The sequence below is a fragment of the Lepidochelys kempii genome, chromosome 3, assembly GCF_965140265.1.
Source record: "Lepidochelys kempii isolate rLepKem1 chromosome 3, rLepKem1.hap2, whole genome shotgun sequence".
NCBI lineage: Eukaryota > Metazoa > Chordata > Testudines > Cheloniidae > Lepidochelys > Lepidochelys kempii.
This window is the reverse complement of record NC_133258.1, coordinates 158053988-158069155: the sequence shown is the minus strand read 5'-3', so window position 1 is coordinate 158069155 and position 15168 is coordinate 158053988. Positions and strand designations below refer to the sequence as shown.

The 15168-nt window shown below is 43.0% G+C and overlaps 1 long non-coding RNA gene across 1 annotated transcript in view; it reads right to left on the bottom strand.

The window, feature by feature from the left end:
* Positions 1-1514: 1514 nt before the first annotated feature.
* The window catches only part of LOC140908311 (uncharacterized), a 39864-nt gene continuing 26210 nt past the window's right edge, over positions 1515-15168 (bottom strand). Inside the window, exons 2-4 of the long non-coding RNA XR_012157831.1 lie at positions 3224-3385; positions 2273-2339; positions 1515-1792 (exon numbers count right to left, since the gene is read on the bottom strand). This is a non-coding gene — a long non-coding RNA (uncharacterized lncRNA). The remainder of the gene's footprint in view (positions 1793-2272; positions 2340-3223; positions 3386-15168) is intronic.

Sequence of the window (15168 nt, the reverse complement as noted above, 5' to 3'; positions counted from 1 at the left end):
ATGAGCTGAGGTTAACCCTTTTTTCACTCCTACATCCTATCACACATTATAAAGAATCAAGAAAGCTAACCACAAATCGGGGCACTGTGCATCCTCCAATCCATTCCTAGCACTGACTCAAATATTTTGGATTTTTTTTTTCCAAAAAATTAAACAGTTTTGTAAAGAGATTTATTTTCGTTTTCTCAGATTATCAAAAAATTATTAGTCAAATTACATATTATTACTCATTAAGAGTTTTGTGTTGTGCTGTGGCCTACTTTGTAGGGGCAAAAATCTCTCTATAAACACAGTGCATCAAATACAATTAATTGTGTGCTTTGTCAAATGCTTCTCTGACCTCCAAAAATATTTTGATTGTTGTGTTGACCCTTGTCTTTCATTCACCTCCCACCAGTCTCTGCATTGTTCCTTTTGACTTCTTTTGTGGTTTCTGGGGTGACATTTAATTTAGACCCTGTATGATATCATCAACCTCATCTTTTACTTTCCATCTCATTTTCCTCTCCCATCTCTTAACGGTTTTACTTACCATCAATCTGAGTACTTTTTATGCATTACAAATAAAATCTTTTTCATCATTATGTACTTTGCTATATTAATCTTTCTTGTTAATGTTTCAGGAGAAATTGTACCTGGCTGCTCTAACTTACACTGGGAAATTGGCCCAGCACACAGCTGGTTCAGTACTGCGGGAATGCAAAACTGTTTAAAGCCATTTTTACCCTGTTTCCTTTTGAGCTATGTTGTATGCTCCTTAGTCACAGTCAAGGATCTGAGCCATTAATTAATCATCATTACTAATTTGATGCCAACAGTGCACTTGGAGCTATGCATGACAAAAGAAGACATGCTCCCTGACCCAAAGATTTTCAGTCTAAGGGTGTGGTCTTGCAAGGCATTATACCCCAGTGAAATTCTTGGGAGTTGAGGGTGCTTAGCACCTCGCAGGAGTGGGCCTCAAACAGATAAGACAAATCAGACAAAAAGGTTCTGATCCTCCACTATGCTGTCAAATATAATGGAGAGGGGTGACTGCAGGAGGAATGATTGTGGCTTCCTGAGATACAGCCACCCTGCATAAGGGGTCCAGGTATAACTTATGCTACTGGCACTGCTCACATAAGGTCCCATACAGCAACAGAGGATTAGGTCTGCCATGCCTCCTCTTTTCCTTTATATCAGAGTTTATCAGGGCAGGAAATGGCCACCTTGCTTCTACCAGCTGTAAGCCATTGGAGAAGTCTCCCCAAATCTCCAGTTGGTTTAAAGCTACTTTGCACTGTCCAATGTGGCCTTAGTGGACCAAAGAATCCAGGTCAAACTATACTGGCTGACCCAGGGAAAGCTACCCTGATTTCAGTGGTAACAAGATCAGCCTTTCGAACATCCTTCTCTTCCCTCCCCCCCCATGGGTGGGTGAAAATATTTCTACTAAAGAGACAAGGTAGGTGAGATAATATCTTTTATTGGGCCAACTTCTGTTGGTGAAAGAGACAGAGCTCTTTTACTGACATTGGTTAGTGTTTGTGGACTATAAATTTAGAAATAACTTAAAATAAAAATAGTGCCTGAATAAAGGAGATGATGATAGCCTTTTCACTTCTTCCCAACACTGCAGTATTTGCTTTTTGGCAACAGCTATAGCCAAATCCACAATTTGGATTTCAAATTTAGCAAATGATAAATCATCCAGAAGACCCAAAATACACAAAGTAGCAGTTGTAAAAATATCCTTCTTCAGTGTTTCAGAAGTAGCATCACAAACATGTTGCCAAATGAATTAATGTTTCTATAGAAAGATACAAGGAGAAATGAACTCTGTAAGATCTCAAAACACCAACACATGCTGTTATCATTACTATAACTAACATTAAAGTCCAAAGTAAGGTACATACTATAAAATAAATTAAAATGAATAGCTTGCAATCCAACCTCCTCCATGCTTTTAAGAATATGGTTCCATATTTAAACCACCTTTTAAGTGAAATATTAACTCCACTGAGCATTTATTCTATACTTCCTCCATTAGTTCAGTTCCCATTTTTCATAAAATAACCACAGAAATATAGTAATGGACCTTCTACTGTTCCTACTGGTCTTAATGGAGCAGGAGTAGGCCTGATATTTTTTCTTGATGATATAATCCTATCTGTTTGTTGTAAACAAACTTTTATATTATTATTCCATTTATCATGTGGCCCAGCCAGGATTTATTCACTTACACCCATAATGTAAATATTACAATGAACTGATTATGTACATCACTTACCTCAAGTGGATGGAATCAGAACAGTTAAATGATGTGTCATAGCTCTATACTGCTAATGGAGATTTGCCTTTTAAAAGAGAAAAGAGAAGAATTTCTCTGATATTCAATCTAAATTTTCCTTTTCTAAATTTTATCCTATTCCCAATTAAACTTAAATATTTCTCCTCCCCCTCTGTGTGTTTACAACCTTGTAAATGTAGGTTTTTATCATGTGTCCCATTGGACATTACCAAACATTTTAAGTTACTAAACAAAGTTTTAAATATTTCCCTGGATCAATTCCTCCAAATTCCCTGCCACCTCCCCTGACAATCTTCTCAGAACTCCCTCCACTTTATTTATTTATTTATTTCTGGGACTGAGTGCCAAGAACTGAACTCTTAATTCCAAGTGCAGGTGGCCTCTTGTTCCTTGATGCAATGCCTCTATATACACACATGAATTCACTTTTCACCAAAAGAATTCCAGTAGGGGTGTTGTCTGTAGATACTGTATATTAAAAACTAGGTAATACTAGTTGTGTGAAGCAAAGAAAGAGAGATTTATAACAAAGCCCTAAGGGATGTTCAGACAATCTGTTTATTTAACTGTGATGACTGGCTGAATATTCCTAACTCTCTAATTGTGAATAAAGGTTGCCTTGTGCAGTGGAATGACGCTCATCACAGCAGAATGAATAGTTCATTGTTAATACACTGGGGGGGACGGAAGGGCGGGAGAAAAGTGACAGCTTTGTATAGTTTTAAATTATTATTATTTATTGAAAAAAATACTACAACTATAGGACTGAGATAAGCAGCCTGTCACCTCTCAGCTGCTGCTGGTTCAAAACCAATCCAGGTTGGTTGTAACCATAACCATTAGCATCTGACAGCTACAGAGTATACATCAAATAATCTGTAAAAATGAACTGATATGTAATGCCATGAGGATGTACTTAGTATTTTTTACCTATTTTTGTGGACAAATCCTGCCCCTTTAGCCACAGAGGGCCCCAGATGCAGTGGATCCAATGCAGCACTGCGTGCAGGGGAAAAGGGGCAGGATTTGTGGCCATGCAATGCTTGGGGCCATGCTCTGCGGGGGTCCTTGGATGTCCCTTTGCAGCAGGATCTGGGGTTGGAGAGAAAGAGGTTATTTAACAACAGGGAGAAAGAAAACATTGTCAACAACGTTAAAATATGATGGGCTATATCCAGCATTTGTTCTCCCCCTCATCCTCCCGGTCAAGGCAACAGGTGTTCCTTGTGTATATATATGTTTGGAGCATATATTCACATATAGTAGTTTTGTACCAAACTGTTTTATATGATACTATTTTAAGCTTGAAGTTGAACCTGTAGCAGAGACATAATTCCAAGATCATTAGATATTTGAACAGGTGGACTTAAAATTTATTGTTCCAAATTATGTTTCTAAAACATAAAGGGCCAGCCATTCAGCCCAATAAAGCTGCTAAGCATCACCCTGATAGCACAAAGCTGGCTTAATCAGTTAAACGAGAAATCATCTGGCTCAGACAAACACCAACCACCACATGCCTGTCCCCACTCAAGCTGGTATAGGTAGCATGTCTGGGGTATTGTTGGGGAAAAGAATGTGGTTGGAACACTACTGAAATCCAGTGATCCCAGCAGCAGAATGGCCCCTCAGGGACTGTTCAAATTGGTGAAATTTAGAGCAGCCCTGAGGCTGCTCCAGGCTATACCAGGGGGCTGAACCAGGCATGGCAACTGTGATGATTAGATCACAACACTGGCTCAAAGCTATCTTTGCCTATTGTTCTCCTCTGCTGCACATAGTGGAGCTGTGGCACAGATGAGGAGCAAGCCCAAAGAATCCTGAACATCTGTTAAAGTCTTCAAACATAGATCAGATCATATTTAGTCATTTATTCCAATGAATCTTTCTGTATTCTGAGGTGCTGGGTTTTAATTACTTGGCCTGGTTCAGTCACACTTTTTAGCACTTCTCATTCCTTAGTGTATATATGTTTCATGATCTGATACTTGCTTGGCTATGTGGAATGTCCTTTTTGTAACACTAGGTAATAAAATCTTTATAAATTGTTTTCTTTGGTTCAAAAATAGAAATTATGTTTTCCAGCCATTGCTTTTGTGAAGTTTGAAGGAGATGCACAAAATTCCAGCTGGATTTATGTGTGAATGTAACATGTTAGAGTAAGCTAACAAGAGCCATATTCTACTCTCTTTCTGCATGTGGAATCCTAAGCAAGGGCTGAGGCAGTTCTTGGATTTCTATGTGCCAATCAAGATATTAGACTCTATGAGAGTCTGCCACACAGAAATGCTGTTTATTCATTTGGATTCATTTGTTCTGTAAAACGTTTTATATGCGTCATTTGCAGGCAAATCTTGGCATGGAGACTTGTGCTCTAAGAAAGAAATTATTTCAGTACATTATAGGCTGAGTCTTGACACATAACTACATTTTACACACTTCAAAATCTGTGCAAATTTTTGGTAATATGGCTTTTCTAGACTAATGGACCAGATCCTCAGCTGGTGTAGGTTGTACACCAGTTGAGGATCTGGCCCTGTATTAATAGGCTTCTTTTTTCCTTTGGTGTAAAACAAACCTGGCCAGATTCTCTTTTATAGAAAGGCCCCTTTACAACACTCTGAAAATGACACCCACTTTAAAGTCCCTTTCCATGGAGAGGCTGGTGCAAAGGGGCCTTAGTGTGAATAAGATTCTGGCTCAGAGTCTTTGATTCTGCAAGGCCTTGTGCAGCATGCAATGGAGTGTGAAAAGTTATTGGGCTCCATGACTACCTTTCCCACAATTTATGTCACTGCCACCTTTCCTGGGCCTCCCAACAGTTTCTTCCAAGACTCCCAAGGCGTCATAAGGGTGTTTTTATGTCCTGCCTCCTGCTGAAGCAAATTTGCTAAATCACTTACAAACAGCTCTTCTTCAGAAACTTGGAGTACCCCATAAACTACTTTTCACAAGCAAAGCCTCTTGACTTTAACAGGAAACTCCTGATTTTAACTACACCCGCCTGAGGTTCTGACCTCTTCCAGATGTCTGCTGATTTTTGTCCTACTATTGCATTCTCAGAGCTGCTTATGTGGATGGCTTATAAATGACTCTGTTCTAGTTCTTCCACTTCACGTGACTGTCATGTTGTGAAGAGCTTGGGAGTTGAGAGCAGATGACCCAAGAGACACTGAAGAGAGAGTCAGCCTACCCGCCTGCCCAACATTTTCAGCATAAAAATAATCTTCTTCCCCTCTTCCACACTATTTGGCTGTTTTGAAACCTATAACTGAAAAACACTATATAAAAGAGTTAAGTATTCATAATTATTTATTATTATTCTTGTTAATTGGGAGAAGTAAAATTACCCAGGAGGCCAGAAATGGCAGAGGATGCTTGCACTGCAGTGTTCATTGGTGGGGGAAACAGGAAGAACGTTTAACCAGAATCAGGGCTCCACTGGATCCTGTTTCCTGATTTCTACATCTTCAGCTTTGAAACAAAGTAAACTTTTCCTCTTAACTTCATTTGGAATAGAATTTTATCCTAGGAGAAGCACTGTACACTATAGTGCCAGTTCCTGAGGCACCTTCTTTGTAGCAGTATGGGAACAAACAAACAGCAATCTGGTGTGCATCAGAGATGGGCCACTGGTGAGTAGCTAACTGTGGAGTCATGGTATACAGAAGGAGGAGAACCCCTGATTTAGTCAGGAGATATATACATTCATTTTGTATGCTCCACACTGGCGATGCAGTAAGTCTGGTAAGAGGACATATCCTGTTACATTGTCTCTTCAGCACTTTCTGTTGAGAGGAAAAGGCAAGAGAGCGGGGCATCCTTCACACTCTTGCCTTTCAGCACCATGCCACTGCCAAACATTCCTTCACTTCTGTGTGCATGTTCTTTTATCTTTCAGCAGCAACCACATTAGTTACATAACAGGGGTCATGTCTGGAAATAAGACCTTCATTTGAGTAAACTCCAAAACCTAAAATAATTTTAAAAACAGACAATTGATTTCATAAGCAGACATGGTCCTGAACCAGATCTAAATACCAATGGGTGTCTGGTATCTAAACGGTCTATCTTCTGCAGCTGAAGCAGAACAATGGTCTGAACCAAAGCCTCAGATTGAAATATGCATGAATTTCAGGAGTGTGGGTTGAAATCTGGATCTAGATCCAAATTTACAATTTTGGATTCATTTCTACTCATAGACTGTTTCTTAGAGATAAAATCCCATTATTCTGGTTCAACTAGATTGTGAATTGGATTAATTCACTAATCATTCTCCTCTAGAAGCTTACGCTTAGAACTTGGGCCACATCATCTGGGAAAGGAATGGACAATTCCCATTGATTTCAAAGGAAGCTATGTATTTGTATTCTTTGGACTGATGGGATCACTAGATTATTACTCTGTTCAAGTATCAGACCTGTCCAGTAGCAAAATTTGTGAGAAGAGAAAAAGTGGCAGTTTGATCAGCAAAGCACAATATAAATACCAAGAGAGGGGGTGAACTGGAATGACAGAAGTGTTATAGGTCAGAAATGAAATGGACTGGAGAGCTTCAAATGTATCTGTCCCTACTGTACCTGTTAGGGCTTCACTTTGAAAAATATTAAAATTATCACTTACAAATATGTGTAAATTGTCCCACGTTAATCATTATGCCAATAGAATGTTTGCCTCACACTGCACTGTAACATAAATGAAGTTTGTAATTAAATTAGGGGGTCCATACATCTTAATTAGGGTCTCCAAAACATCCCAACAGCTGATGCAATGAAACAACACCAGTTTCTCTCTCCTTTAGGGCTTTCAATGGCAAAGGAGGCAAGGGTAAGATTTGCCCCTATATATTTTGTCTGTAGACTGAGTTGGAACTCTTCTGGATGAAAGGCACTATGGGCCAGATTCTGCCATCTTTATTCATGCTGAGTATTATCTTACTCCACAAGTAGTCCCATTGAAATCAATCCCTTTTCCAAAGGGAACAGCCCTACAGCCTCTTAAAATGGTGTTATATAGGTTATGTTTATACAGCAGCAAGCCTTTGAATAAACCAAGTCTTGGAGCTTTCTTACAGAACATGAACCACTCCATTTACACAATTATAAATCATCTCTTGTCATTAGAATTTCAAATACAAGGGAAATAAACCTCCTGAATGATTCCCATATGGACTCATTTAACAAGTTTCATTATGTGGAAGGGATACACAGCAGCTGAGGACTAAAATGGCGGCTCAACTTTGCATTTTTCAATGTTTGCCAATATGTCTCACAACTGTGCATATTCCAGCTCCAGTTCTAGCCCAGTGCTGAACTACAAATGAACAACTGGATCTATGGGTTCTTCTTACAGTTTATATTAAAAAATTAACTGATAGTGGTCAATTTTGTAGCATTGGAAGTGACTCTATTCCTTATATAACTCACAGATGCCGATAATTGGCCATTTACCAAAATCATACTGGTATGGAAGTTTGTATTACAGCCAACTCCATCCTTCTAACAGCTTCTGAGCCTCACACTTTTAGAAAGGGAGAATAGAGATCTGGAAACAAAAAACATTATGTGTGACCTATATTTACCCATGTAGTTATCCAGACTGCACAAGCAAATCAGGTATTTGTGTACACAAATGGCACGATAAACATCTAAATGGCCAATGACATGCACAAAGACTTGATCTTAATGTACAATTGTAGTAAATTTGTCTAATGACGTAAGTGTCCAATTACACCTGTATTTTGCAAGCAGACCTCCAATCTCCCTGTCTGACACTGTGGGTCTCTCTCTCTCTCTGTAATAACTGCAGTCCATATCTATTATTAGAAGAATATACAGTCATGCTATGTCAGAGTGGCTAGCCCTTTAAGGGGAGTTGGGCCCAGCCTCACCTGTGACTGATCAGCTACCTCCCAAATGAGATTAAGGGTATGTCTACACTACGAAATTAGGTCAAATTTATAGAAGTCGGTTTTTAGAAATCGGTTTTATATATTCAAGTGTGTGTGTCCCCACAGAAAATACTCTAATTGCATTAAGTGCATTAACTCGGCGGAGTGCTTCCACAGTACCAAGGCAAGCATCAACTTCCGGAGTGTTGCACTGTGGGTAGCTATCCCACAGTTCCCGCAGTCTCCGCTGCCCATTGGAATTCTGGGTTGAGATCCCAATGCCTGATGGGGCTAAAACATTGTCACAGGTGGTTCTGGATACATATCGTCAGGCCCCCATTCCCTCCCCTCCTCCATGAAAGCAGCAGCAGACAATCATTTTGCGCCTTTTTTCTTGAGTGCAGACACCATACCACGGCAAGCATGGAGCCCGCTCAGGTAACCGTCACCCTAGGTCTCCTGGGTGCTGGCAGACGTGGTACTGCATTGCTACACAGCAGCAGCAACCCATTGCCTTGTGCCAGCAGACGGTACAATAGGACTGGTAGCCGTCATCATCATGTCCGAGGTGCTCCTGGCCACATCGGCCAGGAGCGCCTGGGCAGACATGGGTGCAGGGACTACATTAGAAGTGACTTGACCAGGTCATTCTCTTTAGTCCTGCAGTCAGTCCTATTGAACCATCTTATGGTGAGCAGGCAGGCGATACGGATTGCTAGCAGTCCTATTGTACCATCTTCTGCCGAGCAGCCATGAGATGTGGATGGCTTGCAGTCCTTCTGCACCGTCTGCTGCCAGCCAAAGATGTAAAAGATAGATGGAGTGGATCAAAACAAGAAATAGACCAGATTTGTTTTGTACTCATTTGCTTCCTCCCCCCGCAACCTAGGGGACTCATTCCTCTCGGTCACACTGCAGTCACTCACAGAGAAGGTGCAGCGAGGTAAATCTAGCCATGTATCAATCAGAGGCCAGACTAACCTCCTTGTTCCAATAAGAATAATTACTTAGGTGCACCATTTCTTATTGGAACCCTCCATGACATCCTGCCTGAAATACTCGTTGATGTAAAGCCACCCCCTTTGTTGATTTTAACTCCCTGTAAACCAACCCTGTAAGCCATGTCGTCAGTCGCCCCTCCCTCCGTCACAGCAACGGCAGACAATCGTTCCACACCTTTTTTCTGTGCGGACGCCATACCAAGGCAAGCATTCAGGCCGCTCAGCTCACTTTGGCAATTAGGAGCACATTAAACACCACACGCATTATCCAGCAGTATATGCAGCACCAGAACCAGGCAGAGCGATACCAGGTGAGGAGGCGACGCCAGCACGGTCACGTGAGTGATCAGGACATGGACACAGATTTCTCTGAAAGCATGGGCCCTGCCAATGCATGCATCATGGTGCTAATGGGGCAGGTTCATGCTGTGGAACGCCGATTTTGGGCTCCGGAAACAAGCACAGACTGGTGGGACCGCATAGTGTTGTAGGTCTGAGACGATTCCCAGTGGCCGCGAAACTTTCGCATGCGTAAGGGCACTTTCATGGAACTTTGTGACTTGCTTTCCCCTGCCCTGAAGTGCATGAATACTAAGATGCGAGCAGCCCTCACAGTTGAGAAGCGAGTGGCGATAGCCCTGTGGAAGCTTGCAACGCCGGACAGCTACCGGTCAGTTGGGAATCAATTTGGAGTGGGCAAATCTACTGTGGGGGCTGCTGTGATGCAAGTAGCCCATGCAATCAAAGATCTGCTGATATCAAGGGTAGTGACCCTGGGAAATGTGCAGGTCATAATGGATGGCTTTGCTGCAATGGGATTCCCTAACTGTGGTGGGGCCATAGACGGAACTCATATCCCTATCTTGGCACCGGAGCACCAAGCCGGCGAGTACATAAACCGTAAGGGGTACTTTTCAATAGTGCTGCAAGCTCTGGTGGATCACAAGGGACGTTTCACCAACATCAACGTGGCATGGCCGGGAAAGGTACATGACGCTCGCAACGTGAGGAACTCTGGTCTGTTTCAAAAGCTGCAGGAAGGGACTTTATTCCCAGACCAGAAAATAACTGTTGGGGATGTTGAAATGCCTATAGTTATCCTTGGGGACCCAGCCTACCCCTTAATGCCATGGCTCATGAAGCCGTACACAGGCAGCCTGGACAGTAGTCAGGAGCTGTTCAACTACAGGCTAAGCAAGTGCAGAATGGTGGTAGAATGTGCATTTGGACGTTTAAAGGTGCGCTGGTGCAGTTTACTGACTCGCTTAGACCTCAGCGAAACCAATATTCCCACTGTTGTTACTGCTTGCTGTGCGCTCCACAATATCTGTGAAAGTAAGGGGGAGACGTTTATGGCAGGGTGGGAGGTTGAGGCAAATCACCTGGCTGCTGGTTACGCGCAGCCAGACACCAGAGCAATTAGAAGAGCACAGGAGGGCGCGGTATGCATCAGAGAGGCTTTGAAAACCAGTTTCATGACTGGCCAGGCTACGGTGGGAAAGTTCTGTTTGTTTCTCCTTGATGAAATCCCCCGCCCCTTGGTTCACTCTACTTCCCTGTAAGCTAACCACCCTCCCCTCCTCCCTTCGATCACCGCTTACAGAGGCAATAAAGTCATTGTTGCTTCACATTCATGCATTCTTTATTCATTCATCACACAAATAGGGGGATGACTACCAAGGTAGCCCAGGAGGGGTGGTGGAGGAGGGAAGGAAAATGCCACACAGCACTTTAAAAGTTGACAACTTTAAAACGTATTGAATGCCAGCCTTCTGTTTTTTGGGCAATCCTCTGTGGTGGAGTGGCTGGTTGGCCGGAGGCCCCCCCCACCGCGTTCTTGGGCGTCTGGGTGAGGAGGCTATGGAACTTGGGGAGGAGGGTGGTTGGTTACACAGGGGCTGTAGCAGCAGTCTGTGCTCCAGCTGCCTTTCCTGCAGCTCATCCATGCACTGGAGCATATTGGTTTGATCCTCCAGCAGCCTCAGCATTGAATCCTGCCTCCTCTCATCACGCTGCCACCACACTTGAGCTTCAGCCCTGTCTTCAGCCCGCCACTTACTCTCTTCAGCCTGCCACCTCTCCTCCCGGTCATTTTGTGCTTTCCTGCACTCTGACATTATTTGCCTCCACGCATTTGTCCGTGCTCTGTTAGTGTGGGAGGACTGCATGAGCTCAGAGAACATTTCATCACAAGTGTGTTTTTTTTTCTTTCTAATCTTCACTAGCCTCTGGGAAGGAAAAGATCCTGTGATCATTGAAACACATGCAGCTGGTGGAAAAAAAAAAAAAGGGACAGCGGTATTTAAAAAGACACATTTTATAAAACAGTGGGTACACTCTTTCAGGGTAAGCCTTGCTGTTAACATTACATACATAGCACATGTGCTTTTGTTACAAGGTCGCATTTTGCCTCCCCCCACCGTGTGGCTACCCCCTCAATCCTCCCCCCTCCCCGTGGCTAACAGCGGGGAACATTTCTGTTCAGCCACAGGCAAACAGCCCAGCAGGAACGGGCACCTCTGAGTGTCCCCTGAAGAAAAGCACCCTATTTCAACCAGGTGACCATGAATGATATCTCACTCTCCTGAGGATAACACAGAGAGATAAAGAACGGATGTTGTTTGAATGCCAGCAAACATACACTGCAATGCTTTGTTCTACAATGATTCCCGAGTACGTGTTACTGGCCTGTAGTGGTAAAGTGTCCTACCATGGAGGACGCAATAAGGCTGCCCTCTCCAGAAACCTTTTGCAAAGGCTTTGGGAGTACATCCAGGAGAGCCATGAATGCCAGGGCAAATTAATCCTTTCACATGCTTGCTTTTAAACCATGTATTGTATTTTAAAAGGTAGACTCACCGGAGGTCCCTTCTCTGGCTGCCGGGTCGAGGAGGCAGCCTTGGGTGGGTTCGGGGGGTACTGGCTCCAGGTCCAGGGTGAGAAACAGTTCCTGGCTGTCGGGAAAATCGGTTTCTCCGCTTCCTTGCTTTGAGCTATCTACAACCTCCTCCTCCTCATCTTCTTCGTCCCCAAAACCTGCTTCCCTGTTGCCTCCATCTCCATTGAAGGAGTCAAACAACACGGCTGGGGTAGTGGTGGCTGAACCCCCTAAAATGGCATGCAGCTCATCATAGAAGCGGCATGTTTGGGGCTCTGACCCGGAGCGGCCGTTCGCCTCTCTGGTTTTCTGGTAGGCTTGCCTCAGCTCCTTAAGTTGCACGCGGCACTGCTTCGGGTCCCTGTTATGGCATCTGTCCTTCATGCCCTGGGAGATTTTGACAAAGGTTTTGGCATTTCGAAAACTGGAATGGAGTTCTGATAGCACGGATTCCTCTCCCCATACAGCGATCAGATCCCGTACCTCCCGTTCAGTCCATGCTGGAGCTCTTTTGCGATTCTGGGACTCCATCATGGTCACCTCTGCTGATGAGCTCTTCATGGTCACCTGCAGCTTGCCACGCTGGCCAAACAGGAAATGAGATTCAAAAGTTCGCAGTTCTTTTCCTGTCTACCTGGCCAGTGCATCTGAGTTGAGAGTGCTGTCCAAAGCGGTCACAATGGAGCACTCTGGGATAGCTCCCGGAGGCCAATACTGTCGAATTGTGTCCACAGTACCCCAAATTCGACCCGGCAAGGCCGATTTAAGCGCTAATCCACTTGTCAGGGGTGGAGTAAGGAAATCGATTTTAAGAGCACTTTAAGTCGAAAAAAAGGGCTTCATTGTGTGGACGGGTGCAGGGTTACATCGATTTAATGCTGCTAAATTTGTCCTAAAGTCCTAGTGTAGACCAGGGCTAAGTGATCATACAAGCCAGCAAGTGGCTCAGTTGAAAAGGACAGCTGTAGAGGAAAGTTGGTCCCTATGGCAGACCCTGAAGGCAGGGGGGAAAGAAGAGATGTAAGGGGAAAGGGCTCTGGCCACCTGCAGAAGTCCTTGGATCAGGAAAAAAGACCAGGTTTATACATTGAACTTATGTTGAATGGCTTTTAGTGTGTCTGAAAAATAAACTTTTCTGCAGAGAGGACTTGAAAAGACTTTGCCTACATGCTGTAACTCCATCTCATAATTAAGGCTATAATTTTTTTCCAAAGAGGTTGTGGAAGCTGTGGCGGCTGGAAGCTGCGGGGTACCCCCACCACATGGTGACCCCCCTCCCCCGGAGCTCCCGGCCACCATGGGCAGCAAGGATCCTGGAGCTCTGAGACCCCCCGGGCAGTGGAGGCCCCTGAAGAAAGCCCCCATAGCTGCCCAAGGGGTGTGGAGACCCTGAAGCTGAGCTCCCCATTTTGTCACTGATATTTTTAGTAAAAGTCACAGACAGGTCACAGGCAATAAAAAAAATTCACAGAAACCCATGACCTGTCTGTGACTCTTACTAAAAATACCTGTGACAAAATCTTAGGCTTACTCATAATTATGTATTATTTGAATTTAATCATGTGCTTAATAGTACTTTACAAAAGAATCAGTCCCTTGCCTAAGGAGGTTGCAATATAGCTCAGAAATGGACAAGAGAGAGCATACATGAATAGTGCACAGTGTCAGAAATTAAAGGTAGATCTTGCATTGGTTATTTTTAAAAATCTTGTAGATGGATCTGAAAGACAAGGATCTTCTAAGGGATTTTGAATCTCAAAATTATGACGACATTAACATGCTACTTCAGCTTCACTTTCATGGCTGCTCTATGAAGTCACCAGATTTTGCAGATAAGAGTATAACCGTATGTACTGCTGAGGGTACATCATCATCTATCTAGTATCCACTATATTTCTGATTATGTTTTGATTTGATTCACCTGGATTTCTTTAACATTCCCTCCCTTAAACAGGTATGCATCTAAAAGAGCTCCACTGCAGGAGAATAAATGCTACATAGCTTTCAGTCATGAGGGTTAAATTATGGCTTTTCGCCATAGCTCTCAGCAGAAGTGGTACAGAGGCACACCACCCCAAAGGAAGCTCCAAGAAACATTTCACCTGAGATGCAGGCTCTATGGTTCACAAGTGCTGGAGTAGGATGGGTGCTGTTAGGCCCTCTTATAAATTATAGCACCTGCTCCCCTTTTGCTTCACCAGGCCAATACCACTGACTAGTGCAAGATTTGGAGGGATGGGTGCAGGAGATGTTGCCCTGACTCTTCCCATCCTGTTGGGGATTTCTAGAGTCACTAGTATGCAGGGGTCTCGATAACCAGAACAGTGCTTGGTCCATCTATCCAAGTGCTAGGGAAGAGAGCCTCAAATCAGCCCTAACTTTGTAGATAAAGCACTCGTATCTGATAGTAAAACTCCATTTATATTAACTGATCTCTTAAGAATTACTTTTCGTAGAGAGTAGGTGGTCCTGAAAGAAAGCTATAATCTAAAAAGATCTTTGCAGACTGAAGACATATGGGACAGAAAGCAGCCTGAATATTACCATTACAGTATCTTAACTATCAAGAATACTTTTGGAATTATGCTTTTTTCATTTAAAAAATGGTTTGGAACTGAATATAACAACTATAACATATCATTCTTGACATTTGCTTTCGAAGTCTCATCCACTAATAGAATATGAGCCTATTTCTCCTCTGTGTTATACCAATTTTACACTGGTGTAATTGTACTAAAGTGAGTGAGTTACTCAGGCATAACAGAGAGGAAGATTAGACCCTAAGTATTATTTTTATTACTTCTTAACAGCACTAAGCAGTAAACTGAAACAAATATTTGACAACAGAGGCAGCAAAGTAAGCAGTCCCCTTTTCGACAAGCTTGCAAGTAGGAAAAATATTGCTTAGGGTCATACTCTGTATTGTCATACACAGATTTAGTGAATGGAATGCATGATATGCTTACTAAGCTACTTTGGATAAACATGGAAAAAATCTGGCAGAGCTGTCACAGACCACAGTGGTTTCATGTGCTATGTAATTTGAAGAAGAGATTCCTTTGCTATGTGTCACTTACCTTTATTCATCACTGTCACCCAATATTTC